The sequence below is a fragment of the Oncorhynchus kisutch genome, linkage group LG7 (genome assembly GCF_002021735.2).
Source record: "Oncorhynchus kisutch isolate 150728-3 linkage group LG7, Okis_V2, whole genome shotgun sequence".
NCBI lineage: Eukaryota > Metazoa > Chordata > Actinopteri > Salmoniformes > Salmonidae > Oncorhynchus > Oncorhynchus kisutch.
Genome location: NC_034180.2, coordinates 28,405,321 through 28,429,737, shown reverse-complemented (window position 1 = coordinate 28,429,737; position 24,417 = coordinate 28,405,321). Strand labels below are relative to the sequence as shown.

The 24,417-nt window shown below is 43.8% G+C and overlaps 1 long non-coding RNA gene across 1 annotated transcript; it reads left to right on the top strand.

Annotated features, from left to right (window-relative positions):
• Window positions 1-1,158: 1,158 nt before the first annotated feature.
• On the top strand, window positions 1,159-24,417 carry LOC109893902 (uncharacterized). The gene is made up of 3 exons (XR_002255799.2): window positions 1,159-1,288; window positions 22,459-22,641; window positions 23,041-24,417. It is a non-coding gene; the product is annotated as an uncharacterized LOC109893902 (long non-coding RNA).

Here is a 24,417-nt window from a genome sequence, read left to right as displayed (position 1 = left end):
AGCAGGGTTGAGACAGCACCATATTGCTACACCAATCCAAACCCCATCAGGTCAAACACTGCAAAGATGAAGTACGGGGTTAAATGCCTTAATTAACCTGGGTCCAAAGAAAATGTAATATCCTTCTCTTGGCCTGTACCTTTTTTATTTGACCTTTATTTAACTAGGCAAGTCAGTTAAGAACAAATTCTTATTTTCAATGACGGCCTAGGAACAGTGGGTTAACTGCCTGTTCAGGGGCAGAACGACAGATATGAACTTGCAACCTTTCGGTTACTAGTCCAACGCTCTAACCACTAGGCTACCCTGCCGCACCTTGACGTGGTGAGAGGGCTTCCAATTAAACTAGGCCCATGTTATTGAACCCTTGACTGAGACTGGCGACCTGTCGAGGACAAATGACAGGAAGAACTAGCTGCAGCACCTGATCAAGCATCTCTTGATTCTGCCTCTTTCCTCTCTCCTCCTCTTTTAACTCTTTCTCTCCTCCCTCCATATGAAATTCTGCATCTAGTGACTACTGATTGCCCAACTATCTGCCCACTCATCCCATCCCCTCCTCCATCTCATTACATCATCTAAAGCTACTGTTATTGTCATGTTGTCATTATCTGCTAATAAAGTTTGATAGCCGTATCATACTGGGCACATAATATGTGAGATACACAGATTAACTAAAAACACTAGCACTGCAAAGACTCAGAACAAAGAGAGCAGGAGTGCCTGGACTTCGCAATCTCCCTCTTCAAGTCCCCCTTCTGAGTCTGCCTGTTGAGAACAAGTGATAGGCAGAACCTCCCAACCACACAGCACCCACCTCTTTATTCCACACACCAGAAAGAAGTATTTCAGTCTGATTGTTTTTGGTGCACACACGTCGCAATTAGTGAAACTAAATGAATGACACAACTGTACCAAAAAACGATCGAAGTTAATGCATTAAAATCTTAAATATTGCCAGGTTGGTTTTCACAGCTGTATCACAAGGTATTCATCATTGTAAATGGTAAAGTGTCCTTTGATGGTATTTATTTGGTCCACATTATTCATTGTTGTATAATAGGACCTACAATAGATACATATATATTCAACCACAAGGGTGTACTAATGAGGTATGCGAGATAGAAAATGAATCACAATAGAGGACTACTGAGATGACATTATTTCAGTGTAGATAAGGGAAGGTCAGGTTAAAATACAAACATGACAGCCAGACGAACCAGTGTATGAATCAAATGGATTTGCATATGATTTGGAGTGGAAATTAGCTGACTTCGTGATCTGTAAGGTAAGTAACTTTAATGTGTCAAGAAGATTACACATTTTCTTTGCCATTTCCAAAACATAGCAACGTTTAAGACATGGATTTCATGTTGTAATGTTAACATGGTACCAAAAAGTAGTTAGAATTCATGTTATTTTATTAGCTAAACAAAACTTGTTTAAACAGTGAAATTGTCGCAGAAATCAGCCTTGTTTGCATAGCGATGATGAAAATAACGTAATTTAGGCTGTAATGATATCCAAAATTCTAATCATTAGGTCATCACACCGTTGATATAGCGATGGACGCTAATAGTTTATTGAATCACATTGTGACATAGATGGGGACACTATTTGGCCCGGAGACATTATTTGGCATGACAGGCCCCCAACCCCAAAACGGTGGTCGGGGGCTCCCGTGCACGTGCCCTACATGCCCGTTCGGTAATCCAGCCCTGCAAGAGATATAGAGAGAGCTCGACACGGGAGGTAGAGAGAGAGAGAGTTCGACACGGGAGGTAGAGAGAGAGAGTTCGACACGGGAGGTAGAGAGAGAGAGTTCGACACGGGAGGTAGAGAGAGAGAGCTCGACACAGTGGAGGTAGAAAGAAAGAGCTAGAGAGAATGTTCTCGACACGGGAGGTAGAGAGAGAGCGAGAGTGCTCGAAACAGTGGAGGTAGAAAGAAAGAGCTAGTGTAAGGGTTTTCCTGTGGTGAAGGAGAAGCGGACCAAAATGCAGCGTGGTGGTTATTCATGTTCTTTAATAAAGGAACTAGACATGAAATAACTAACAAAACAATAAATGTGCGAAAACCTAAACAGTCCTATCTGGTGCAAACACAGAGACAGGAACAATCACCCACAAACACACAGTGAAACCCAGGCTACCTAAGTATGATTCTCAATCAGAGACAACTAATGACACCTGCCTCTGATTGAGAACCATACTAGGCCGAAACAAAGAAATAGCCAAAACCTAGAAAAACAAACATAGACTACCCACCCAACTCACGCCCTGACCATACTAAATAAATACAAAACAAAGGAAATAAAGGTCAGAACGTGACAGCTAGAGAGAGTGTTCTCAACACGGGAGGTAGAGAGAGAGACAAGGGCAACCAGTGAAGAACAAACACCATTGTAAATACAACCCATATTTATGTTTATTTATTTTCCCTTTTGTACTTTAACTATTTGCACATAATATCACATTTGAAATGTCTTTATTCTTTTGGAACTTATGTGAGTGTAATGTTTAATGTTAATTTGTGTTGTTTATTTCACCTTTGTTTACTGTCTACTTCACTTGCATTGGCAATGTTGACATATGTTTCCCATGCCAATAAAGCCCTTAAACTGAAATATAATATAATTGAATTGAGAAAGTTAGAAAGAGAGATATTAGCGAGAGCGTGCCCCACACAGGGAAGGTAGGACTCAAACAGGAAATAAATTTATATACAAGAAAAAAACGTTTTCCCAAACAACCTGATGTCCAAACACCCAGCGCACCCCTAGACCTTCTGTCTGAGGACCAACTAGGGTCACCCAGCCACATAATAATACACACAGGCACAAACGACCTGAGAGCACAGCAGGAAAGGTTGGCGACAGCACTCGAGAGTGATTGAAAAAGCTTCTTCGACTTTGCCCAATGCACAAGTGGTTATATCCACCCTGCTACCACGAAAATACTTCCGCCCTGCTACCATACAGCGGGTAAACGCAAGTATTTCCCGTGACTGTGCCTCAAAACCAAATGTTTACTTGGCCCACCACAGCATCCTGGACTTGAACAGCCTTTATGACTAGGTTCACCTATACAAGGCAGCAGTGCCCACCTTCGCCCGGACTCTAAAGGACATCGCTCTCAAACACAGCCCCAACACTTCACACAGGAGCAATAGATCAATAGACACTCCGCCAAGACCAGCGAGACACATCCCCAGACACTCCCCAGGCTCCCCAGACCCCCGGGCCTACACATAGAGGACCCATACCGAGAGGACCTACAACCAGACCACAACACCACCAGCCACATCCATACCCCCACCCCAACCAATCAAACCCCCCCCGAAGTCAACCATGCCCACACCCCATTTAGGCCCCCTCAGATCAGACCTATTCCCCTCCTGCCCACCCCATGCACCCCAGCCCCGCCAAGAGGGCCTCAACATGGAAGTCACACATACGCCCAGGCCGTGAGCAGGCAAACAGGCCCAACCCCCACTCTTACACTAGCCCAAGCTAATGAGATGTACCAGTTGCTCAGCAGGCTCTGCTCATACTTACACAGGAGGAGGTAGAAAGAAAGAGCTAGAGAGAGTGTTCTCAACACGGGAGGTAGAGAGAGAGAGAGTGCTCGAGGCCAAACCACACGACCAACAACATTGGACACTTTATGGAACACAAAGCCTTCACTATCTCATCCTGGAATATCCGAGGCCTGAAGTCATCTGCCTTTGGCCTAAAGAGCAGGAACCTGGACTTCATCAAAGAAGTCAGAAATACAGACATTGTCATCCTACAAGAAACGTGGTATAGAGGAGATGGACCCACTGGTTGCCCTCTAGGTTACAGAGAGCTGGTTGTCCCATCCACCAAACTACCAGGTGTGAAACAAGGAAGGGACTCAGGGAGTATGCTAATTTGATATAGAGCATGCCTAACTCACTCCAATAAATTAATCAAAACAGGAACATTTTACATTTGGCTAGAAATTCAAAAGGAAATGATCTTAACAGAGGAAAATGTCCTCCTGTGTGCTACCTACATCCCCCCACTAGAATCCCCATACGTTAATGAAGACAGCTTCTCCATCCTGGAGGGGGAAATCAATCATTTCCAGGCCCAGGGACATGTACTAGTCCGTGGCGACCTAAATGCCAGAACCAGACAAGAACCTGACATCCTCAGCACACAGGGGGACAAACACCTGCCTGAAGGTGACAGCATTCCCTCCCCATATGCCCCGCTAGACACAACTATGACAACATAACCAACAAAAACGGGTCACAACTCCTGCAACGCTGTCGCACGCTGGGTATGTACATAGTCAATGTCAGGCTTCAAAGGGACTCCTATGGTAGGTACACCTATAGCTCATCTCTTGGCAGTAGTACTGTAGACTATTTTATCACTGACTTCAACCCAGAGTCTCTCAGAGTGTTCACAGTCAGTCTATTGACACCCCTATCAGATCACAGCAAAACCACATTCTATTTGAACAGAGCAATACTCAATCATGAGACATCAAAGCCAAAGGAACTGAGTAATATTAAGAAATGCTATAGATGGAAGAATGTAGTGTGGAAACCTACCAAAAAACTATTAGGCAACAACAAATTCAATACCTTCTAGACAACACACGCTGATCTTAGAGATCCTTTTTATATCTCTATTTTGGTTTGGTCAGGGTGTGAGTTGGGGTGGGCATTCTATGTTTTGTGTTTCTATGATTTTCTATTTCTATGTTTTGGCCGGGTATGGTTCTCATTCAGGACAGCTGTCTATCGTTGCCTCTGATTGGGAACCACACTTAGGTATCCTTTTTCCCACCTGTGTTTGTGGGAGGTTAACTTTGTTTGATGGCACATAGCCTTAAGCGTCACAGTTAGTTTTGTATTGTTTATTGTTTTGTCGGCGTCATTTCTTAAATAAAGTCAAATGTACGCTCGCACAATTGGCCTAGCGTCGCCCGGGTTAGGGAGGGTTTGGCCGGTAGGGATATCCTTGTCTCATCGCGCACTAGCGACTCCTGTGGCGGGCCGGGCGCAGTGCACAGTCGCCAGGTCGCCAGGTGCACGGTGTTTCCTCCGACACATTGGTGCGGCTGGCTTCCGGGTTGGATGTGAGCTGTGTTATGAAGCAGTGCGGCTTTGTTGGGTTGTGTTTCGGAGGACGCATGGTTTTCGACTTTCGTCTCTCCCGAGCCCGTACGGAGTTCTGGCGATGAGACAAGATAGTAACTACTAACAATTGGATACCACGAAATTGGGGAGAAAAGGGGTTAAAATAAAATGTCATATTTAAAAAATGTTAACAGTATATTTGACCTGTCAACTTCTTTACTAATCTAAAGATTTCAAACAGAAACCTGAAGAAAATGAACAACAATGACAAATGGTTTGATGCAAAAACCTAAGAAAGAAATTGAGAAACCTGTCCAACCAAAAATATAGAGACCCAGAAAACCTGATCCGTCACTGTTATGACTTCTATGAATGATGGGTGGAGAAGTCAAGCGCAGAGAGCAGGTAGTTCCGTACGTGGATCTTTTATTCCAATGACAGTGGAAAACCGAACATGCAAAACACAAGGGTGCATGAAACAACCCGTCCAAATAAACAGGACTAAAACTGTCCAGAAAAATAGAAATCACAATAATCAACCAACACCATAAAACAGAGGAACAAGCCCGCACAATAACCAGCGGGCCTAGTGCCCTTAAATAGCCTACAAACAAAACTAAACTCAAAACAAGTGTAACCAATTAGACCCAACTAACAGAAACAAAAGGAAAGGGAATCGATGGCAGCTAGTAGGCCGGCGACGACGACCGCCGAGCATCGCCCGAACAGGAAGAGGCACCATCTTCGGCGGGATTCGTGACAGTCACTATGTTGAATCACTAAAACAATACAGAAATACACGGAAAAAGAAGGAACAGCACGTCAGAAATCAGCTCAATGTAATTGAAGAATCCATAGACCCAAACCACTTCTGGGAAAATTGGAAAACACTAAACAAACAACAACACAAAGAATTATCTATCCAAACTGGAGATGTATGGGAAAACCACTTCTCCAATCTTTTTGGCTCTATTTCAAAGAACAAACAGCAAAAACATATACAGGATCAAATACAAATCTTAGAATCAACTATTAAAGATGATCAGAACCCACTGGATTCTCCAATTACCTTGAATGAACTTCAGGACAAAATAAAAACCATCTAACCCAAAACGGCCTGTGGTGTTGATGGTATCCTCAGTGAAATTATAAAAGAGACAGACAAGAAATTCCAATTGGCTATACTAAAATTATTTAACGGCATCCTTAGCTCTGGCATCTTCCTCAATATTTGGAACCAAGGACTGATCACCCCAATCCACAAAAGTGGAGACAAATTTGACCCCAAGAACTACCGTGGGATATGCGTCAACAGCAACCTTGGGAAAATCCTCTGCATTATCATTAACAGCAGACTCATACATTTCCTCAGTGAAAACAATGTATTGAGCAAATGTCAAATTGGCTTTTTAGCAAATTATCGTGTGACAGAGCACGTATTCACCCTGCACACCCTAATTGACAAACAAACAAACCAAAACAAAGGCAAAGTCTTCTCATGCTTTGTTGAGTTCAAAAAAGCCTTCGTCTCAATTTGGCATGAGGGTCTGCTATACAAATGGATGGAAAGTGGTGTTGGGGGAAAAACATACGTCATTATAAAATATATGTACACAAACAAGTGTGTGGTTAAAATAGGCAAAAAACACACATATTTCTTCCCACAGGGCCGTGGGTTGAGACAGGGATGCAGCGTAAGCCCCACTCTCTTCAACATATATATCAACGAATTGGCGAGGGCATTAGAAAAGTCCACAGCACCCGGCCTCACCCTACTAGAATCTGAAGTCAAATATCTACTGTTTTCTGATGATCTGGTGCTTTTGTCATCAACCAATGAGGGCCTACAGCAGCACCTAGATCTTCTGCACAGATTCTGCCAGACCTGGGCCCTGACAGTAAATCTGAAGACCAAAATAATGGTGTTCCAAAAAAGGTCAAGTCGTTAGGACCACAAATTAAAAATTCTATCTAGATCCCGTTGTCCTAGAGCACACAAAAAAACTATGCATACCTTGGCCTAAACATCAGCGCCACAGTTAACTTCCACAAAGCTGTGAACGATCTGAGAGACAAGGCATTCTATGCAATCAAAAGGAGCATAAAATTTGACATATCAATTAGGATCTGGCTAAAAATACTTGAATCAGTTATAGATCCCATTGCCCATTATGGTTGTGAGGTCTGGGGTCTGCTAACCAACCAATAATTCACAAAATGGGACAAACACCGAATTGAGACTCTGCATGAAGAATTCTGCACTGGTCAGGATGCTCTCGACGCAGGGGAGGTAGAGAGAGAGAGAAAGACAGAGCTTGACACAGGAGAGGTAGAGAGAGAGAGAGAAAGACAGAGCTCGACACAGGGGAGGTAGAGAGAGAGAAAGAAAGAGACAGCTAGGGCAGAGAGAGGAGAGCCCCCTTTGTGGATCATTGGCAGATAATGGGCTCATTAGGGCAAATGTAGCTTAAAAGGCTCTCGCTTTCTAAACAAACAGAACAGGCGCTGAGGAGATGGACTTAAGGGCCAGACATGGAGAGAGAGATAATGAGCCCCCCCACCCGTCCCCCGCTCGGCCCCCACTCTGCTCATCACAGCAGAGTGAGGCCTACCAACACGATGCTGGCCTGCCCACTTCAAAACCAACACTATTATTCCATCTCTCATCAAGCCCCTGTTCCCTGTTTAGAGGCCAGCCAATCAATCTCCCCAGGCACTGCCCTTATACACTCACACACTAACCCACCGCTGTCCCTCACAAACACACACAGATCACATACATCTGTACATGCACGGGTTCTATCTCACTCTCTTACTCAAACATCCCACTGTGCATAGATGTAATTTCACCGTCTTTTCCAGGTTGGTTCAACATAATTTCATTGAAATGACGTGGAAACAATGTTGATTCAATCAGTGTGTGCTCAGTGGGATGCTTGCTTGCTTTAGCTCTTTCTCTCCCCCTGTGATGTGTAGCTCTCCCTCCCTCTCCCTCTGGCTCTCTCTCTGCTGCTCTCTCTCTCGTAGTCTGGTTTCCTAATAGGGGTGTACAATTGAAGTCAGAAGTTTACATATATGTTAGCCAAATACATTTAAACTCAGTTTTTCACAATTCCTGACATTTAATCCTGGTAAAAATTGTTTTAGGTCAGTTACGATCACCACTTGATTTTAAGAATGTGAAATGTCAGAATAATAGCAGAGAGAACAATTTATTTAAGCTTTTATTTCTTTCATCATATTCACAGTGGGCCAGAAATGTACATATACTCAATTAGTATTTGGTAGCATTGCCTTTAAATGGTTTAACTTGGGTCAAACGTTTCGGGTAGCCTTCCACAAGCTTCCCACAATAAGTTGGGTGAATTTTGGCCCATTCCTCCTGATAGAGCTGGTGTAATTGAGTCAGGTTTGTAGGCCTCCTTGCTCGTACACGCTTTTTCTGGTCTTTCCACAAATTTTCTACAGGATGGAGGTCAGGGCTTTGTGATGGCCACTCCAATACCTTGACTTTGTTGTCCTTAAGCCATTTTGCCACAACTTTGGAAGTATGCTTGGGGTCATAATCCATTTGGAAGACCCATTTGCGACCAAGCTTTAACTTCCTGACTGATGTCTTGAGATGTTGCTTCAATATATCCACATATTTTTCCCCTCCTCATGATGCCATCTATTTTGTGAAGTGGATCGGTCTCTCCTGCAGCAAAGCACCCATAACATGATGCTGCCACCCCAGTGCTTCACGGTTGGGATGCTGTTCTTCGGCTTGCAAGCCTCCCTATTTTTCCTCCAAACATAACGATGGTCATTATGGCCAAACAGTTCTATTTTTGTATCATCAGACCAGAGGACATTTCTCCAAAAAGTATGATCTTTGTCCCCATGTGCAGTTGAAAACCATAGTCTGGCTTTTTTTATGGTGGTTTTGGAGCAATGGCTTCTTCCTTGCTGAGCAGTCTTTCAGGTTATGTCATATAGGACTCGTTTTACTGTGGATATAGATATTTTTGTACCTGTATTCACAAGGTCCTTTGCTGTTGTTCTGGGATTGATTTGCGCTTTTCGCACCAAAGTACATTCATCTCTAGGAGACAGAACGAGTCTACTTCCTGAGCGGTATGACGGCTGCGTGGTCCCATGGTGTTTATACTTGGTTACTATTATTTGTACAGATGAACATGGTACCGTCAGGCGTTTGGAAACTGCTCCCAAGAATGAACCAGACTTGTGGAGGTCTACAATTTTTTTCTTAGGTCTTGGCTTATTTCTTTAGATTTTCCCATGATGTCAAGCAAAGAGTTTGAAGGTAGGCCATGAAATACATCCACAGGTGCACATCCAATTGACTCGAATGATGTCAATTAGCCTATCAGAAGCTTCTAAACCATGACATAATTCTCTGAAATTTTCCAAGCTGTTTAAAGGCACAGTCAACTTACTGTATGTACACTTCTGACCCACTGGAATTGTGATACAGTGAATTATAAGTGAAATAATCTCTCTGTAAACAATTATTGGCAAAATGACTTGTGTCATGCACAAAGTAGATGTCTTAACCGATTTACCAAAAGTATAGTTTGTTAACAAGAAATGTGTGGAGTGGTTGAAAAACGAATTTAATGACTCCAACCTAAGTGTATGTAAACTTACGACTTATGTTACTAAGGACAGAGTAGCCATCTTGGATCATCTGGTAGAGTCAATGTGCGTACATACAGGTTAGTCGAGGTAATTTGTAAAGTGATTATGCACAGATAATAGACAGCGAGTAGCAGCAGTGTAAAAACAAAGGGGGGGGGGGGTCAATGTAAATAGTCCAGGTGGCAATTAGATTAATTGTTCAGCAGTCTTATGGCTTGGGGTTAGAAGCTGTTAAGGAGCCTTTTGGTCCTAGACTTGGCACTCCGGTACCGTTTGCTGTGCGTTAGCAGAGAGAGCAGTCTATGACTTGGGTGACTGGAGTCTTTGACCATTTTTTGGGCCTTCCTCTGATACCACCTAGTATGTAGGTCCTGGATGTCAGGAAGCTTGGCCCCAGTGATGTACTGGGCCGTACGCATTACCCTCTGTAGCGCCTTACAGTCAGATGCCGAGCAGTTGTCATACCAGGCAGTGACGCAACCAGGATGCTCTCGATGGTGCAGCTGTAGAACTTTTTGAGGACCTGGGGACCCATGCCAAATCTTTTGTCTCCTGAGGGGGAAAAGGTGTTGTCGTACCCTCTTCACGACTGTCTTGGTGTGTTTGGACCATGATAGTTTGTTGGCGATGTGGACACCAAAGAATTTGAAACTCTCGACCCGCTCCACTTCAGCCCCATCGATGAGAATGGGGGCCTCTTCAGCCCTCCTTTTCCTATAGCCCATGATCAGCTCCATTGTCTTGCTCACATTGAGGGAGAGGTTGTTGGCCTAGCACCACACTGCCAGGTCTCTGACCTCCTCCCTATAGGCTGTCTCATCGTTGTCGGTTTCAGAGGAAGGTGTTTAGTCCCAGGATCCTTAGCTTAGTGATGAGCTTTGAGGGCACTATGGTGTTGAACGCAGAGCTGTAGTCAATGAACAGCATTCTCACATAGGTGTTTATTTTGTCCAAGTAGGAAAGGGGGCAGTGAGGAGTGCGATTGAGATTGCATCATCTGTGGATCTGTTGGGGTGGTATGCAAATTGGAGTGGGTCTAAGGTTTCTGGGATGATGGTGTTGATGTGAGCCATGACCAGCCTTTCAAAGCACTTTATCGCTACTGACGTGAGTGCTATGGGGTGGTAATCAGTCACCTCGTAAAAGTGGTTAACACACGATGTCATGCAATATTAATCACTCATGATGCTTAATAACTCAACACTGTCCTTTTCTCCCCTAAACCCTCCAAGGACCCATATTGCTCAAACCCTCACAAGAACACAAATAAAATGTTATTAAGTAGGCAGGATAAGATTTTTTTTTTTTTGTCTAAATCCCAAGCCTTCAAAACTTCTCATTGAGCAACAGGGAATTCAGTTGCTTTCATGAGCAATATGCAACCGAGTTGCGTTCATGAGCAATATGCAACTGAGTTGCGTTCATGAGCAATATGCAACCGAGTTGCGTTCATGAGCAATAGGCAACCGAGTTGCGTTCATGAGCAATATGCAACTGAGTTGCGTTCATGAGCAATATGCAACCGAGTTACGTTCATGAGCAATAGGCAACCGAGTTGCGTTCATGAGCAATATGCAACCGAGTTACGTTCATGAGCAATATGCAACCGAGTTGCGTTCATGAGCAATAGGCAACTGAGTTGCAATCAAAAGCAACAGGGAAGTGAGCTGCATTCATGAGCATCAGGCAACTGAGGTGCGTTCACAAGCAATAGGGAACTGAGTTGAGTTCACAAGCAATAGAAAACTGAGTTGAGGTCACAAGCTACATAGAGAACCCTTTCTGCCCTCCTATTGCTTCAGTGGAAAAAGAAATCCTCTGAAGGTCCAAATTGATATTGTATGACATGTCATACGATTTATGTCGTCCACTGTAGCATATACCCTTAAGGTACCATGTCGGTAAGCAATAACAAGGAGAATTTGTTTGTAATCAACTGGAGGAAACGTTACCACAGAGCAAGCCCATCCAACTATTCGAACTGCCATGAGATTTATTGTGAGAATAACTAAAGAGACTGCTGTATCTGAGAAGCAGCCCGCATACCTTCCTTCCAAAACCTTCCCTACTCCCATTCCAGAATGTTGGCCTTTGTTTGCCTTTATTAATACCAATATATTACCCTGGAAAAGGCCGGGAGTGCAATACAATCAAGAGACAGAGGAGCGCCGGGCAAAAAAATGGAGGCATTGTGAGGGGGCCGGGGTGGTTTCTGTTCATCTCCAGCTGCTTCTCTGCTCATCACGCTGTGAGTTAACATGAAACACACTCACGCTATACAGTCTCCTCTCTCTCACAAACATCTGTCAGCCATTAGGGACAGAGAGAGAGAGAGAGAGAGAGAGAGAGGATGGACTGAGAGCCTCTGTGGGGACTTGTGGTCCCATCTCTCAGGTCCGTCCTCTTGGGGGGAGGAGGAGGGAGAGGGGGAGAGGAGGGAGGAAGCTTGAGGAAGAGAGGACGCAGGGGTGGAAGAGAGAGAGAGATAGATGGGGGGGGGGGGATTTGACCAACCATACTTTGAGCCACAGGTGGGTTTGAAAAGCACATACACTCGCCTACATCTCAAAGCATCATACAAGGGGGCTGCCAACACTGCCAACCTTTTCATTGAAAAAGCATGTAGGTTGCAAGACCGCTAGTCAGCGTTGCTCGTCCCATTTAAGTAGCTATAGTTTTAACAGTGGATGCCAGAAATGAAGTTCCATAGGGGCATTTTTGCAGGTCCCCTGGCCATTTTGAAACAACATTCCAAGGCCGACTCTAGATGTCTCTCTATTCCCTCTGAAACTTTCCCCACTCAGATAAGTCAACCCTGACAGTGTTAAACAGCTCTAAAAACACTGCGGACTGACACCGACACATGTAGGTCTCCACGCAAGGCCACAGAGGTTGGGAGGGCAGAACATTCACCCTGTAAATGGCAGGCAGATCTAAAGGAGAAAGCTTCTCATGGAGAATCTATTACACACCATCCACACCGGGGCTGGGCCCCCTGTTGGACATGTAGGACCACTTGGGGCTGTGGAGGTTATTGAGGCAAAGAACACAGAGCCTGCGGGTGCGCGCACACACACACACAAACACACACACACAGCAACATCCTTACAGAGGGGCCAAACTCACAGGTCTTCCCAGTGCTGGTGGACCCTCCAATTCTACCACACTGATACCCACAATTCCACTCTGCTTACAGGTCAGTTTCTTACTCAACCTTGTTAAACAACTATCAAAAGTTCACTGGCTAATGAAAGATAAAAAAGTTACTCATTGCATCAATCCATAGGTCACTGTGAGGCAAACACACAGCAGTTAAACAAACAAACTTTCATGGAGGACTGAGGAGGATGCATTTTGAATTGTGGAGAGAAGAGGACAGACATGTCACAACAATGGCAGATTGAGGAGACCACATGGTGAGAAAATGGCTTTTAGAGAGTTTTTGTCCAAACAGGATTACAAAAAGCCCGGTTTGATGTGTACGAAGTTAGGTACTGCTAATGTCACCATTCTGTCTCTTCACCAATACTTACCTCAGCCAACTACACCACAGTGGCGGCCCATCCCACACACACACAAACAGACAGAGAGAAAGAGAGGGATGGCGTGAAGGAGAGAAAAGACACACTTCATTCATCTCTTTGACACTTTTCCACTCCGCCGCTGTCTGTTGAAGAAGCCCCGTCACCCACAAGTAATCATTTACAGTTGGTCACTTTCGCGCCGTCCTATTTTCTTCCTACCTTTCTTGAGCACTGTGTCTCATTCTTGTCTCTTAAAATTGAATTTGTAATAAGTTCGGATACATAGTTCTTCTTCCACGGCTGATATTTTAAGGAGTACCCGTCGTACATGCAGTGTGAGTGCACATCACAACCTACATGTACAGATACTGACCAGAGCCCTATACCACGAATCAGGACAGAATGCATTTGAAACTTCATGCACAGTAAAACTTCTGTATGACTTAATACAATCATTTTATCGATAGGACTGGGGAAAAAGGGGCTTGTGCACACCAAAGACAGCATTAACGATAAGTAATTAAATAATGATGGCACTTTTAGCCTATTTCACACCATAGCCTGCTGAATTTGCAAGATAACTCTTCTTTAATTTTGACTTCAGCACAAATTCAAATGTAGCACTGACTCGTCCATGGATTGATGTTTCAGCATTGTCTCAATGAAGAGTTTGGCGTTCCAATACCCATGTGCGACATGATTGCACAGTTATAAGCCTGCTAAATCTAGGGGCAGGCGGACAAGCAATATCCACTGTCGTAGTATGGATGAAGCCAGAGCTGAGTAGATCTAGCTACCTTTGTGGTATACCCCTTGTTTCATCCTGTGATGATGGTCCCACTTGCTATGCTTAGCCCAGAGAGAGAGAGAGAGAGAGAGAGAGAGAGAGAGAGAACACACCATTGTAAATACAACCCATATCTATGCTTATTTATTTTATCTTGTGTCCTTTACCATTTGTACATTGTTAAAACACTGTATGTATATATAATATGACATTTGTAATGTCTTTATTGTTTTGAAACTTCTGTATGTGTGATGTTTACTGTTAATTTGTATTGTTTATTTCACTTTATATATTCACTTTATATATTATCTACCTCACTTGCTTTGGCAATGTTAACACATGTTTCCCATGCCAATAAAGCCCTTGAATTGAATTGAATTGAGAGAGAGAGAGAGAGAGAGAGAGAGAGAGACTTTGCTAGGACGTAGACCAGGTGGTGGACAGACTTGTCCTGCTTACATAGTAGGTGTGGTTGGTGGGACACTTTGCTAGGACGTAGACCAGGTGGTGGACAGACTTGTCCTGCTTACATAGAAAGTGTGGTTGGTGGGTTCTTTGTTCTGCAGGGAAGGAGAGTTCCAGAAGAGCAGTACAAAAGAGACAGAGCCTGGTTATACCTTGTACATATCTACCAGTGCATCTTTATTTGTGTCTAATGGGGTAACAACATACAGTGCTGTTCCCTTAATTATTGTCTGTCTGCTCCAAGCAACCAAAAGGAAGTGTGGTTGGTGGGACACTTTGCTAGGACGTAGACCAGGTGGTGGACAGACTTGTCCTGCTTACATAGAAAGTGTGGTTGGTGGGTTCTTTGTTCTGCAGGGAAGGAGAGTTCCAGAAGAGCAGTACAAAAGAGACAGAGCCTGGTTATACCTTGTACATATCTACCAGTGCATCTTTATTTGTGTCTAATGGGGTAACAACATACAGTGCTGTTCCCTTAATTATTGTCTGTCTGCTCCAAGCAACCAAAAGGAAGCCCCCCCCCCCCCCCCCCCCCCCCGCCTGCCCTAAAAGAACCCACACTCACCTAGCTAGTCTCCGGGGCGGAGAATATCAGACCTGTGAATTGAAGGGGGAGCTGAATCACAATAGGGCTGGCAGCCCTGGAGGAGGTCATTAGGTCCAGGCAGTGGCTACGGCACGCTGTAGTCAACAGCCCCCCAATCACCCACCTGGCACATGGATCCCAGACGGCCTGGGATGGAGAGGGTGCCTGGGGGGAGAGAGGAGCCGTTGGGCTGGAGAAGCGCTAGACGAACCCAAAGGTTTGGTCCTGTGGGCCCGGTGCCTCTGCCCCTCCTCCCACCCCCCCCCCTTCCCCACCACCATTCTATTTCCTTCTATCTACTATCTACAACCCCCCCACCACCCGCCTCATTCTCAAACTAGCAACTCCCATCCAGTTCTCAAACTAGCAACCCCCCCCCCACACACACACAACTCTCAACTGCTCTAACTCTGGTGTAATCACCTCTGAATGTGAGTGGGGTGCGGAGAGGGGGGGAGGGGGCTAGAAAAGAAAGTCACACATTACATAATTTATTTACTTATCCAGGGTAGCTAGCTAGTGTTGCCCGTGTCATGGAGGAGGGGAGTTTTGGGTGAAAGGTGAAGGATGCGAGAATAAATGAGTCATGACCAAAGTGGTGGGTTAGAAACTGGGGTAGGGGGGTGTTCAAAAAACCTGGGTACTCACACCACTCGCTATAGCATTGATATAAGCAAAACATCTAGACACTAACATGACATTGAGGGATTTTTGGCATCAATACAAAGTAAAACGTTTTCACTTATTTCTAGACCAGGCTGTGTTATGAAAGTACGAAATTAACCTTTTTAGCAAAACAACCTATAATATTCAGTATTGGTTGTGATTTTACCAAATCACCGGCAATTAAATCCGCAATCTTCAAAAAAGGGGGCCTAGAAAACATAATTCAATCCCCTTTTAACCACACGCAGCTAGTAATTACTAGTGACACACAACCCCCCTACAGTTCAGCATAGTGGTGCAGCCCAGCAAGACCCAACAACTCCAACAGGAAGAGGCTGCAGATTGTTCCATTTGTCACTTAGCACGGGGTCTTCTTTTCTACAGAGATCTCCCAGTTATGTCAAAATGGATCAGAGAGCGAGAAAAACAGAAAGAGAGAGATAGAGAGAGGGATTTCTACTCCTCCATCTCCCTGTCCCGAGTGGCCCTTGCCTGTCTGTTGGAGCGGCAATGGCCCACTCGGAGACATCAAGCACATTCCAAGGGTCGGTCCAATTACGGACAGATGAGGGGCAGTTCTCTTTGTTTAAGAACAAAGCCAGGAGTGACACAACTGGTCTTTAAAAGGAGCTCTCGCAGCCACGGCGGTGGAGGGGGGGCTCAGCGGGTGGGGGAGGTGACCAGCTGGTTATAAATATCTATTTGGTCAGTTACTGGAAGGAAAATGTGCAGTTTGTTCGTCATCCACTCATCCAGGTGGTAGGAGAGAAGGGGAGGGAGAGAGAGAGAGGAGGGGGTTGAGGGAGGGAAAGGGAGGGAGGGAGGGAGGGAGGGAGGGAGGGAGGGAGGGAGGGAGGGAGGGAGGGAGGGAGGGAGGGAGGGAGGGAGGGAGGGAGGGAGGGAGGGAGGGGAAAACAAGCCAACCTGTTTGAGATTGACTTTGCCAGGAATGAGGAATTTGACTAATTGTTATATAAAAGCCATATGTCATCCCCAAATGGAAGCCCTCAACTAGTGTGCGAGAGCAGGAGTGAGAGAGAGCAAAAGCGAGAGAGAGGAGAGTAGGGAGAGAGAGAGAAGGAGAGAATAAGGGAGAGGAAAGATCTGGAGGCCATCTCCATAGCTATTTAGCCTGTTAGTGCTCAGACCATACAGCGAGAGATGTTCATGTGGATTAGGCTTCCACTCAGAAAATTCCACCACAATCTTGTGTTGCTATCCTCAAGAGAGGATATGAATACGATTCATGAGTTGGCTCGAGTTCCTGTGTACTCACCACACACTTACTAAAAAGAATATTTCTGGCATGGGACGTTTCAACATGATAACATTGCTGAAATACATATGGCCTCAAAACAAAGGACTCTGACAGTCTAATAATCTAAGGTCTCCTAAAGCAAAACAACAGTATCCCCCCCCAAAATCCGATTTTGTAGGACAAGACATATGGCCTCAGAATAAACAGCTCCAAGAGCTGAATCTAGAAGCCTCCTAAAACAAAAACAGCACTATTCAAATGAAGTTGGTGTTAAAAAAAGAGAGAGAAAAAGCTTGAACGTAAGTTTATGAGTGTTGAGAGTATGTTAGGAGGTGACTGTGGTTGTCCCTCTTTGGCTTTGGTTGTGCAATGGGATGCTGGTGGCCAGACACTGGCGTGTTTGACTGCAGAGGGGTGGGACGTGTTTAGAGTTTGATTCCCACTCTGCAGTAAATTAGAACACAGCGGGGTAATCTCTGTTTATTCAAAATACAGCTGCACAGGCCTCTCTCTCTTGTTGTGTCCTACCCTAGCTCTCCCCATAGACCTGACCCCGGTCTGGGGTTCACCTGTAGACTACTATGACTAGTACAGTACCCCCCCCACACACACACACACATACAAAGCATGGACAAATAGGTTTTTGTGTACAATTCATTAAAAAGTGAAGTGAAACATTATTACAGCTGAACAGAGTATTGAATAAGTGTATGATATTATGGTCTGACTACCTACAGACTACATATAACATATTACATTTATTAAATCTCTGAATTCAATGTCAAATCAAATCAATGTTTATCAAATCAAAGGTTATTTGTCACGTGCGCAGAATACAACAGGTGTAGACCTTACAGTGAAATTCTTACTTACATGCTCTAACCAATAGTGCAATTAAGGTATTATGTGAACAATAGGTAGGTAAAGAAATAAAAACAACAGTGAAAAGACAGGCTATATACAGTAGCGAGGCTGCATACAGACACCGGTTAGTCAGGCTGATTGAGGTAGTATGTACATGTAGTGACTGTTATTACAACTGACAATGAAGCTCACTAAACACCTCCAAATGAAAGAGCAAGAAACATTTGGGAAGAAATAATTCTTCAGACATATGTTGCACTCTTGTGGTGAGTTGAACATTTACAAGAAACTGTTGTTGAGCTGTTTCTCAGTCAATTTCTTATTCCTACTCAGAGAAAAAGAGTTTGTCTCCATCTAGTGGCAGTAGCCTATGTTGTACCTGGGTCAGCAGGACAAATTTCACATATTTGTACACTTTGGGGTGTAGTGGGGGCAGTTAAGATGATACATCGTACCAAGTTTGGCAGAGATATAGATTTATGTACCCAGAAAAAACAAATACTTTTTTACAATTCAGAAAGACTGCTTTGAGGTAAAGGCACCTAATTTGTCACAGAGCTAGATTTATGGACCCTGAAAAGATTTAGACATGAAGCCACTTCAGATTTGGCTCCAGGGTGCTGAGGCGACCATCTTACAAAATGGCCACTGTCGGTAATACAATGTTAAAGTTCTGAAGGCACTTTTTGAGATAAATACACCAAATTTGGCACAGATGTAGATTCATGTACCCTGAAAATATTTAGATATGGAGCCAGCACAGATTTGATCCCTGTCACGCCCTGGTCGAAGTATATTATGTTTGTCTTCATTTATTGGGTCAGGCCAGGGTGTGACATGGGTTATTGTGGTGCGTTTTTGTCTTGGGGTTTTGTGGGGTGTCTAGCATAGTCTATGGCTGCCTGAGGCGGTTCTCAATCAGAGTCAGGTGATTATCGTTGTCTCTGATTGGGAACCATATTTAGGTAGCCTGGGTTTCACTGTGTGTTTGTGGGTGATTTTTCCGGTCTCTGTGTTTGTTGTCACAAGATAGGCTGTATAGGTTTTCACGGTCCGTTTGTTGTTTTGTATATTTAAGTTATTTCATGTATAGTTCATTTTTTCATTAAAGAACATGAGTAACCACCACGCTGCATTTTGGTCCGCTTCTCCTTCTACAGACGAAAGCCGTTACAATCCCTGGGGGCCTTGGCAGTCATCTAATGAAATGTCTACAAACAGTAAAACAACTTTACAGTTCAGAAGGCCTATTTGACACATACACATCATATTTGATGTACCTTTAAAATATTTTGATATGGATTCACCACAGATTTCATCCTTGTGAGTTGTGGTAGCCATCTTAGTAAATGGATGTAGACTGTGCCACCTTTTAACAAACCTTTAATAAATAAAAAGTCATGGCCTGTACTTCTTTGACTTTGAACCTTTTCGCTTGCAAGTTCTAAATATCTGTAACAGCCCCCCCCCCCCCCCCCCCCCAGCGTGAGTTTGTTTTACGCTTGATGTCAGAAGGCACTCACTGTTCCAGAACTATATTGTTACGTGAAAGGACAGTTAACTTGCGCTGCCCTCAAACCAAGGCACGCTGCCTGCTAATTATCTATAGGTGGTGGCGACACATCATTCAGAGCAGGTAGGACAGCTTTCCACCTGTTTTGAGCCCCACATTTATTTTTATTTTTATGATAGGTATATATAAATATTATTTTGGCATTAATACGTGTCACAATATCATTGAGTTAATAAAGCCGCATACAAACAGGCAGCTCCAAAATGCAGGTGTTTCAGCCTAGCTCAGTGTTTTCTGTGGTGTTGGGGCAGGCCAGCAGAAAGTAGAAGCATTGCACCATGATTGGCTCAGTGTTCTGTCACTCATGGGACACGACGTCACCTGCTTTTAGTAAGGGGAGACATCAAGAATGTGAGCCCTCCTGTGTCCTGCCATAGACTTAGATTAGAAGTGCCCTTCCAAGAAGGCTCAAGGTCATTGGCCACAGAAATGACGTCAAATCACGTTATATGTACAGTAGCTTTGATTGGACTGATCATGTCAACATCTTACTTTCACAATCTTAGCTAGCAGTCATCATCATGATTCATGAATCAAGTCTACTGGCAAATCCTTTTAATTCTTGTCCTATGAAGAGAAATAATGAAGAGAAAATATGGATAAAACGTATCGGTGCTCATCGGCCATTGAACATAAACATTACACAACAATTTGGAAATCGCTAATTCAACAATGAGTTGTTTGGAAGGAATCGGTGACATTGGCTAACCGCAAGCATTGCAACTGGGAAGCCAGACTGGGAAAATATGTTTTGAACAGTCTACCAACTCGGAATATAAATTATTTTCTTTGATGATAAAATTTGCCTTTGAAGGACCGCCGCGCACAACTAGGTGAGTCCAAAAATGTCTTATACGCTGCTGCAGAAATGATGTAATATGCCAGGGAGATATGGTCAGCCATATCAGCTAGGTTTTTTAAAAGGCAGTAAATGAGGCTGAATGAACTGATTCGCTGCCAGACAAGGCTCCGCTGACAGCCAGGTGCAGCAGTGGTAAGGATTCACTCCATGGTGCTGAAAGGAAAGCTCTGCTGTTGGGACAGTTTTATGTAGGCCCCAACAGTTTATGGGCACCGCTTGTCGCCGTTATAGTGCAATAAATGTATTGTTTAGTGTTATGTTGTGCAGTGGCTTTGCTGGAATGCAGCTAAAAAAGTTTGCCCCACCAAGATTTACATGCTAAAATCGCCACTGTCTATAGGTTATGTTTCAACTTGTCAATTTCTAGTTGTATTCAAACCACTTTTATTTTCAAACAACAGCCTGAATATTGATGTGTTCCGCCTCCTCATTAATTCACATTGAAGTAGCCCATTTCACTGTGGTGGACAATTTACGTTTGAGGCATGCTATGCTAATATAAGAAGAGGATTAGCTAGATGAGCCGGACAAACTTCTCTCTTCGATGAGAGCCCAAGCACTCCCCCAGTGTTTCCACAGATCAAATATGCAAACAGTTGCACATCTCAAGTCAGAAAAGAACCTGCATTAAATTCCCCCCCCCAGCGCATTTTCCAGCTGGCGCCCAAATTGTCTTCATTGTTGTTTTCCTTACTAATAATAACTTTAGACGTGTGCATTCCTATCAAAGTAAGTGCCTTATTACATTATCATAATCATTTCTGTATATCGTGGTATGTTGTTTCTACTGTAGCACACCATAAGTATGTATGTATGTATGCATGTATGTATGCATGCATGCATGCAGCATAATGTATTCTGTGTGTACCCCTTTATAACCACAGACACGCAAGCTACTAATTTCATAACCTTTATGGTGTTGTACTCAATTATGCTTATGTAGCTAGCTACATTCTTCTGTTAGCTCTGTAAAACAATGTTAATGGTGTCAGAGAAGTATTATCTTTGAAGCTGTATACTTTGAAGCTGCCCTGGCCTTATATTGGCCTGTGTTTTCATTTGGCCCGTTTAGCATAGCTTTTCCCTGCCATGCTCCTCTGTGGAGCTCTTCAGTCACTGTTTCTTATATCATTCATAATTGTCATTTTGTCAATGCAACCTATTGTTTTTATAGCAGTGTTCTGTTACTTCATTGTAACATTGTTTTATTGCTATATCCTGATACTGTATTCTAATTACAAATATTTCCTCTTTATTCTGTACTTTCAGAAACCAACCACACAAACAGCATTGAACCTTATTTGACAACATTATGACTAGAACTGGATATCTTTCTTGCAGAAGATTGAGGCCAACTTTAGTATTGAAGCAATTGAAGTATTGGTAGTGGATGAACAACAAAAACTAAAACTAGGTTTACTAGTGTCACGCCTTGGTCTTTGTATTTTGTGTTTTCGTTATATATTTGGTCAGGCCAGGGTGTGACAGGGGTTTATGTTATTGTATTTCGTATTTGGGATCGCGGCTGATTAGGGGTGTTGTATAGGCTTGGCTGCCTGAGGCGGTTCTCAATCAGCAGTCAGGTGATTCTCGTTGCCTCTGATTGGGAACCGTATTTAGGTAGCCTGAGTTTCGCTTTGTCTTTCGTGGGTGATTGTTCCTGTCTCTGTGTAGTGTTCACCAGATAGGCTGTATTAGGTTTCACGTTCCGTTTGTTGTTTTCGTATTTAATAGTTATTTCATGTATCGTCACTTTTTCTTCATTAAAGAACATGAGTAACCACCACGCTGCATTTCGGTCTGACTCTCTTTCAACAAATGAAGAACGCCGTTACAACTAGAGGTAAAAAACAGCAAGAAAAGACTGACAACTTATTAACATGCATAACTTATATTTCTGTATTCATATGGTGATTGAACAACAACTGCTTTTCCACCCCACAGCCCCAATGGCTTAGTATCTGTTAAGTCAGTCAGTCAGTAATTGCTGCAGATGTGCTCAGTAGTGCTTAAGCATAAGGTACTCCCCAAAGCATGGCACAACACACAAGGGTGTGTCACAAACTAAACACGTACATTGTCAAACTCCTCTGCTTCCTTCTCCTTGTGCCGGACAGGTAGACTTTGCATTGCCTCTGTGTGCGACTGCCTTGAGCAGCAGTCTGAGGGACTTTGCAGGGAAAATGCCGTGCAGTGAGGCGTAGGGGATTGTCTGCAGCAGGACGACCCTCAGTGGATGGACGCCGAGGGGTGTGGTGCTCCTCCAGCAGCTTTCTCATGAGATTCTCTCTGTACTTTTGGTAGGTAATCACCTCACCTATAGGGGAGAGGGAGTGGGGAGGATGAGGGAGTGGGGAGGATGAGGGAGTGGGGAGGATGAGGGAGTGGAGAGGATGAGGGAGTGGAGAGGATGATGAGGGAGTCGGTAGATATTGTCAATATATTTGTATGTGAACTGTATGTCCAATTACAAAAAACCTTGTTTAGTAATCTTCTCACCTATTAGCTGGTGGTGAACTATGTGGTCGTTGAGGACGGCAGTGTTGACCAGATTGAAAAATATCTTCTTATATCACTTATACCAGTTTTCCGAGAACGCATTCCACAAAGCTGTTTATCATGTCTGCCTTATCCACTGCCCCCATTTTGAGGTTATAGTCAAGCAGACAGTCTGGTTTGATCTTTCTCTCTCCCGTCAGGTGGTCCACCTTCCCTGTGGCCGACATGATCGCTGTATGGACAGTGGAAAGAACATGGATGTCTCGTTTGTCATGTCACTTTACTGCCAACCGTTACCTGTTCTCCTGGAACTCCACCTCCCCTCTCTGCATCTTCCTGCCTCCGAATGTCAGCATCCCCTTCCTCTTCGACCGAACCGTGCCACAGGTCCCAGTGCTGTAGGAGAGCAGAAGCTGGAAGAGTGTTGTACCAATTCAAATAAATATCAAATGTTATTGGTCGCGTACAGATAATTGGCAGATGTTATTGCAGGTGTAGCTAAATGCTTATGTTACTAGCGGCAATAGTGCAGTAATACCTAACAATACAAAACAATACACACAAAGACCAAGAAATGTAAAGAAAGAAATTAAGAAATAATACAAAGTGTGGCCCTTCCCAAGATGAGGGACCAGCCTGTTCCTCATAAGCCCCTCATAACGTTGGATGTCAGTGGTGGACCCTGTGTAGACTATAAAGTCTTTGACAAATCCTGCCTTCACTTCGCATATAACAAAGAACTTCACCCCAAACCTGTGACTTTTAAAGGGAATATATTATCGGAACACCAGCATATCCTTCCGTAACATCAGGGACTAACTAACTAACTAACGTGCTTCTACATCTGCATTGCTTGCTGTTTGGGGTTTAAGGCTGGGTTTCTGTGTAGCACTTTGTGACAACTGCTGATGTAAAAAGGCCATTGTAAATACATTTGATTGATTGAACTAATGCAGCAGCATAGGTGACTTCATGTAGGCGGTTAAGAGAACGAGGTTAAGAAAAGGGTTAGGCTTAGCAACAATCCAAGGTGCCAGGGTTCCAGTCTTGAAGCACGATTTTGACTGCTCCTACAGTTTTGCTTTGGTACTGCAATTTAACTGACTCCCGGCCCAGAAAGACAATTTCCATACACGGCCACATAGAGAAGTCAGATTTGAAAATTCCTAATAAGACACTTATAACATCCATTGAATTATTTAAATTGAATCACTCACAGCCGAAGATATTAGCATTTTATATTCATTCAATGCCTGCCATGTTTTTGGATGATGTGATGATGACTTCGTTGCTGCTCCCTGTGCGCAGTGAGTGCTACAGTAGTGCACATGTGATGTTGGTCCTTATTAACCGGATGCAAAAGGGGAGGGTGGTGCAACTCAATATTAGGAAGGTGTTCCTAATATTTGGTATACTCAGTGTATATACTGTATTCTAGTCAAGGCTCATCCTATATACTGTAACTACTGCTCTACAGACTTGTTCTATTTATATACTGTCCATAATATTCTAGTGTCAAAATTGTGAAGTGTAAATAGTATAATTTTGGTCATAAAGTCAGTCTCGTCCAAAAAGGA